Source organism: Petaurus breviceps, unplaced genomic scaffold (assembly GCF_028583685.1).
Source record: "Petaurus breviceps papuanus isolate PSGF00001 unplaced genomic scaffold, PetGlider_PUasm1.0 38, whole genome shotgun sequence".
Classification (NCBI taxonomy): domain Eukaryota; kingdom Metazoa; phylum Chordata; class Mammalia; order Diprotodontia; family Petauridae; genus Petaurus; species Petaurus breviceps.
Genome location: NW_027186304.1, coordinates 61,989,672 through 61,997,175, shown reverse-complemented (window position 1 = coordinate 61,997,175; position 7,504 = coordinate 61,989,672).

The following is a 7,504-nucleotide window of genomic DNA, read 5'->3' as shown; positions in this document are numbered from 1 at the left end:
CCTTCCTTCCTTCCTTCCTTCCTTCCTTCCTTCCTTCCTTCCTTCCTCTCATAGATTCACAATAGGTCTCAGCTCAAGCTCTACTTAATGGCTGTATTTTTGGCCCTCCAGGCATAGAGTGAATGTCATTGGTAACTGCTTCTCTTTGGAACAGCAACCTTTGAGGGGCTTATCTTCCCAGGTTGATTTCTTCTTCTTTTTTTCTAATTGAAAGAGCCATGCCTACACTCACTTCTTAAAGATGCCTATTCATTGAATGGGTGAATTATCCAGGGTCTTATCCTTATCCAGGATTTATCCAGGGTCTCCCATTGCATCCTGGGCCATTTCCAGTCATCTCGATGAATATCTGATCACTGGATCCAGAGGGCTCTGGAGGAGAAAATGAGGTTGATGACCTTGCACAACCCTCCCTCACTCAAATCAAAGTCAACTGCAAGTCATGTCATCCTTTCCCTAATGCCATGGATCCTCTTTGAAAATGAAGGACAAACACAGGGGTATAGGCTTAGTAGTTGTATTCCTGGATGAGAGAGTGCGCACATTTTGGTAGTTTTTTGGGCATAGTTCCAAACTGCTTTCTAGAATATCTGCACCAATTCATAGCTCCAACACTGTACTCCAACATTTTTTATTTTCTTCATCTTTGACAGTCTGAGAAAGGTAGAACACTGAAATTATCTGCACTTACGTTTCTCTTATTACTAATTATTTAGAGAAAAGATACCTGTTTTACAGATTTTCCCCCTGGTTTTATTTCTCTCCCAATTTTTGCTACATTAGATTTGTTTATGCAAAAACTTGAATTTTATATAACCAAAATTGTCCATTTTATCTTGTGTGATCTTCTCTATTCCTTGTTTTGTTATGAATTCTTCCCCTAACATATAATTGAAAGGTGATTTCTTCCTTGCTCCTCTTATTTATGATGTGACTTTTAAGATATCTAAATCATACATCCACTTGAAGTGACTCTGGAAAAGTTTTCATTTCTAAGAAATATAGGGAACTGATTCAAATTTATAACACCAAGAGATATTCTCCAGTAGATAGTCAATGATATGAACAGCTTTCTTTCTTTTTTTTTTAAATGTATTTTTACACAGTACCATATTGTGCAATGACTGACTTTGATAGACTTAGCTCTTCTCAGCAATGCAAGGATCTAAGTAAACTCCAAAAGATTCATAATGAAAAATGCATCAAGAAAAACAACTTTGTAGTCTGAATGCAAATGGAAGCATATTATTTGCTCTCCTTTTCTTTTGTTGGTTTCTTCTTTCTCATGGCTCCTCCCATTAGTTCTTATTTTTCTTTACATGATGACTAATGTGAAAATGTCTAATATGAATGCCTAAGTGGAGCCTATATCAGATTGCTCGCTGTCTTGGGGAGGGGGCAAGGGAGGGAGAGGGAAAAAATTTGAAACTAAAAATCTTATGGAAGTGAATGTTGAAAACTAAAAATAAGTATTTAAAAAAAACTTTAAAAATGTATTTTTATTTTCAGTTCACAATTTTCTCTCTTATTATGTCCATTATATATAATAATATATATTATATATCTTATTATATACATTACATATGAAATTATGCAAAACATTTCTGCATTAGCCATGTTCCAGAAAACAAAAAAGCAAGAAAAATAAATACAGGAAGAAATATGCTTCAATCTTCAATCGTAATCTATTAGCTCTCTGTCTGGAGGTGAACAGCATTTTTATATCATGAGTCCTTTGGAAATGTACTGGCTCATTGTATTGATCAGAATTACTAAGTCTTTAACAGTTGATAGTCTTTAAAATATTGCTGTTACTGTCTACATTGTTCTTCTGGTTCTGTTCAGTTCACTTAGCATCAATTCATATAAGTCCTCCCATATTTTTCTGAAAGCATCTTTTTCATCATTTCTTTGCAACATAAAAGAGTATTCCACCACATTCACATATCATGATTTGCTTAGCCTTCCCTCAGTTTCCAATTCTTTGCCATCACAAAAACAGCTGCCATAAATATTTTTATTAATGAGTCCTTTTCCTTTGATTTCCTTGGGGTATAGAATTAAGTGATATTGCTGGGTGACAGGGTATGCACAGTTTTATGGCCCTTTGGGCACAGTTCCAAATTGGTCTGCAGAATGGTTGGATCGGTTTACAACTCTACCGACAAGTGCATTTGTGTATCTATTTTCCCAAATCCCTTTCACATTTACAATTTCCCTTTTCATCTTAACCAGTCTGATGGATTTGACATGGTACTAGGCTTGTTTTAATTTTCATTTCTCTAATTATTAGTGATTTACAGCATTTTTCATGATTACTGATAGCTTTTTTTCCCCCTCTGAAAACTGCCTGTTTATATTCTTTGATCATTTATCAATTGTGGAATGGCTCTTATTTTTATAAATTTGGCTCAGTTCCTTATATATTTGAGAAATGAGACCTTTATCAGGTAAACTCCCCTCTCCCACTCCAAGTTTCCTGTTTTTCTTCTAATTTGGGCTGTTCAAGTTTTGTTTCTGCAAAAACTTTTAAATTTTATGTAATCTAAACTATTTTACCTCCTTTAGATTGATATCATTTGGTCATGAACTCTTTCAGTATCCATAGATCTGACAGGTGATTTTTTCCCCATGATTGCCTAATTTGCTTATATTATCCTTTATGTCCAAATCCTATGCCCATTTTGAGCTTACTTGGCATAAGGTGTGAGATGTTGGCCTATGCCTACTTTCTGTCAGACTACTTTCCAGTTTTCCCAGTAGTTTTAGTTACATATTTCTTGACCCGCAAAATGGGATCTTGGGTTTATCAAACACCAGGTTACTATGCTCATTTGCTTTTGTATGTTGTGCACCTAATCTATTCCACTGACCAACCACTGTTTCTTTTCCAGTACTAAATTATTGATAACTGGAATATAGTTTGAAATCTGATAGTGCTAAGGCCCCCTTCCTTTACATTTTTTTCATCGATTCCTTCAATATCCTTAATCTTTTGTTCTTCCAGATGAATTTTATTTTTTCTAGTTCAATAAATAATTCTTTTTTGTAGATGGATTAGCATGGCACTGAATAAGTAAATTAATTTAGGTAGTATTGTCACTTTTATTTTATTGGCTTTGACTTATCTTTGAGCAATGAATAGTTTCCCCACTACTTAGATCTGTATTTGTGTGAAGAGTTTTTGTATTGTACTGAATGGGTAGTTTCTACAGGAAGAAATATAAACTATTAACAGTTATATGAAAAAAAATGCTCAGTCTCTAAAAATAAGAGAAATCTTTATATACAATGTGAAGTTCTCCAAGATAGTTTTGTTTCCCCAGCAGTTTTGGTCAAATAGTGAGTCCTTCATGTAATAACTGAGTCAGTTAGGGTTATAAAATATGATACTACTGTTTGTTTCCTTCTGTATGTTGCATTTCTAATATGTTCCACTGACTTCTTAAAAAAAAGTACCAAATTGTTTTTAACAATACTGCTTTCTTGTACAATTTGAAATCTGCAAATGATACCGTACCCTTTCTTCCCACTTCCTTTTATTATCCTTTAAATTCCTGACCTTTGTTTTTCCATCTGAATAATCAAAATATTAAAAAAATAAGTTCATGGATGTCAGGTTATGAACTCTTTTTCTAGACCTGTAAACAACATGAATTTGACATTAAGATTAAAAAAAAATTATGAGCAATATTGCCAGAAACCAAAAGTCCACTCCTTCAAGATGTAAAGGGATGGGGATGTAGGCATGATGTACTAATACACCATCAAACTGAAGAGGAGAGCTATGCAGATGCTATCATGTGGGATCATATATTTCTGCCTGAATTTTGTGCCCTCCTGACTGATGCCTGTCACTTGGACTGCTAGCTTTCCTGGTTATCCTGCTGTTATTCCTATAAGCTTTTTTGGTTGATACGCTCATCTAATCTGGATCTGACTCATTTCTTGGTATCTGTTCCTGTTTACTTTCTTGGCTTTAGTCCTCTGTTTCCTTTTGGCATTTAAATTTTCCTAGATACCAATTTAGGTATTAATACCATCCTTGACCCATGGGCATTGATGGGCATAAAGAATGGCTATTAAATCTTTTCTTCTGATATGCAAGAGTAAGACTTGGCATTTATTTGCTATTTTAAATTATAATAATTCTAACACCTTTGAGAGTAAGGACTAATATAATTTTACTTGCAGGAGTGGGGAACCTGTGGCCTCAAGGCCACATGTAGCTTTCTAGGTCCTCAAGTGCAGTCCTTTTACTGAACCCAAACTTCACAGAACAAATCCCTTAATAAAAGGATTTGTTCTATATAACTTGGACTCAGTCAAAAGGCTGTACCCAAGAATTGATAAAAGCCACATGTAGTCTCCAGGCTGCAGGTTCCCCACCCCTGACATTGTGACTATTTCTCTATCATTAAAATATTCAGATAACTGATACTGTAGAGGCAAAATCCTTATTTTACTTATATTGCTGGGTCTCTAGGTGGACCCCTGGTAGAATCTCTGGAAAAGAATCACACAATTAGAAAATATGGATGAGGTTGTTGTATTTTGCACTGGAGGGTACATTGCCCACTTCAAGACGATCATAGGTTTATTGAAAATATATTTGGGTGCCTCAGGCAGACACCCCTCCCCCAGTAATTACTTCAATTCTCCATGTGGTTTAAGTTAAGTAAACCTGGGATGTGGGTATTAAAATGAATTTAGCTGATGACAGAGATTTGTAGCACAGAAATTAAATAACTTGATGGTTGTTATTGGAAAGTGAATTTAAGATCTTCCCTGCCCTTAGGCCCTTTGATAGGCTTAAGTGCACCTGGAGCCTGTGGTGGGAGTCTTGATTTTCAGGAATGCTTTCTGATTGGGCAGTGGGTCAAGATGGTTGTTATGTTCTCTGAGCCAGGAGGCTATATATAAACCCTGATGTGAGGCTTTATTTTGGGGCTCATTTTGAGAAGTGTGTGTTTTGACCAGACAAGACTCTGGGCAGGCGTTGAGAGCCCCATGGCTTTGAAAACCCAGATGTTGATGCTTCCCTCTGGTAACTGTGACTAGGTATGGATGTAATGGTCAGACGGTTGGAGGCCTGTCTGCTGAAATGTTTCTCTGTCTTCTTGTAACTTCTGTCTGTACACTCTGAAGTTCTGGGTGCTAATTTTTTCACCTGAACTAGGTAAATGATATATTTGATTAAAGCAAGATTGTTAACCCATTTTGAGTTGCTTTCCTTTAGAAAAGCAGATCTAAGAACCTGTGTTGGCAGCCACCCTGGGGACGCTGTGGTGCTTGCTGCTACAACGGTTCAAAACAATAAGCAAATTAAGATGGGACATCCTCTGAAGGATGTAAATGATAATACTAACTTTATTCTTTTGAAGTCACATACGCATATCTATACATTTATAGTGATATATTTAAATGTTGTGTGTTTTTAATACATCATTGCTCTTTAGTTTTACCTCACATCTAGACTACTGCAATAGTCTTTTTTAAGGGTTTATCTCCCTCCCTCAAATCACTTCCCACTTTAGTCTATCCTTTACTCATCTGTCAAACTAATCTTCCTGAAGTGCAGCTCTGATCATGTTGCCCCTTTATTCAAGAAACTTCAGTGGTTCCCTATGAAGTCCAGGATCAAATATAAAATTCTCTATTTATTTTTTGGTCTTTTTGGCAGGGCAATTGTGGTTAAGTGACTTGCCCAAGATCACACAGCCAGTAAGTGTTAAGTGTCTGAGGTGGGATTTGAACTTGGGTCCTCCTGAGTACAGGCCAGGTGCTCTATTCACTGCCCACTTAGCTGGATCTGAAATTCTCTATTTAGCATTCAAATCCATTCCTAACATGATCCCCTCCTACCTTTCCAGTCCTCTTACACCTAAACCCCCCTATTTCCCCCAACCCTCATACTCTGGGAGTCATCTTGATATTCCCTGAATAAAAGAAGACACCTATCTCCTGGTATTTTCATTGGCTGTCCCTCATGCCTGGAAATCTATCCTTCCTCATCACTGCTGCTTGGCTTCCCTTGTAGAGTGAAGACACTAGCAATTAGAAGGGGGTCACTCAAGTTCTCAGTGGAGGTGGTTCGGGACCTGAACTTTGGGAGGAAGCTAGGACCCTGTGAGGGAGAGGTGAGGAAGGATGCATTCTGGGCATAAGGGACAACAGGAGTAAAGCCAAGGAATTGGGAGGTGGAATGCCAAATACTAGTGAAAAAGCAAGCAGGGCAGTTTGAAATGTGGAATGCATTTAGGACAGTAACGTGCAATAAGCCTGGGAGGATAAGCAGGAACTAGATTGTGAAAGGGTTTAAAAGCCAAACAGAGAAATTTATATTTTATTCTAGAGGCAAAAGGAAACCATTGGAGCTTCTTAGTAAGGGAGTGACATGAGATATTTATCCTGGAAAAAGTTTAAATTTGGGATATTTAATCTTAGGGGTCATGAGAGCTGTGTCAGAAGCAGGATTCAGTTGGTCGTGCTTGGTCCTAAAAGGTTCAAGCAGCAGCAGTGCTCTGCGGGGCAGATTCAGGCCTCTAAGGGGAAAACTTCCACAACAATTAGAGCTATACAAAAGTTAAAAGGGCTGCCTCTGGAAGTGGTCTAGGCCTTTAACTGTAAGTCTTTAGGCAAAAGCTTGTTGATTTTTTGTTGGGGTTGCAGAGAGGATTCTTATAAAAGGTTAAACTCAGTTTTCTTCCAAATGTTAAATTTTTTTTTTTTAAGCAATTGGGGTTAACTAACTTGCTCAAAGTTACACGGCCAGGTGTTTCTGTGTGGGTGCTAAGTGTCTGAACCTGGATTCCATCCCAGGTCAAACAGACTCTGGGGCTGGTGCTCTTACTCGCTGTGCTACCTGGCCACCCCCAACTGTTAAATTTTTAATCTATTCGTATTTACAGAAATCTGAAAAGGTGAAATCATTTAAGCCTCATCTTAATTTAGGATTCTACCTACCTTTTCTCTTTCTTTTTAACTGGCCATTTGATTTAATCAAACACTTTAAGGTTACAAAAAGAGTAGATAGCAAAACTTTTATATACCTACCCCTTCAAGTGCTACTTTCTCTACTTCCAATGGAATTAGCAGTCCTGGTCCCAAGAGGGCACCTGGCAACAATCTAGGGGGTAACCCCGAGGGTCTAGATTTTTACTAGTCATTCAAAAGCAAATAGTTATAAGCTTCCAATGAACAGTTAGCCAGCCAGAATGAATTAACTTTTTAGAAAAAAAAAATAAGCATTTGAAACTTGAGGGGGGCGGGGAAAGGACCGGAGTAAGGTGGACTGTAGGACTTCCAAGCCTGCTGAATATTTGCTGAATTGAGGGGTGGGGGGAAAGAAGGGGCTTCTCCTGCTTTGGTCTCACTTCTTGCTCCAGGGCAGTCGCAGCACTGGAAGAAAAACTCAAAAAGGAGCCTGACTGTCCCATGCCCTTTTCAAGGTCAGGAAACAAGAAGAGCTGTCCCTGGTACACGAAAGCCCACCTATACGTTT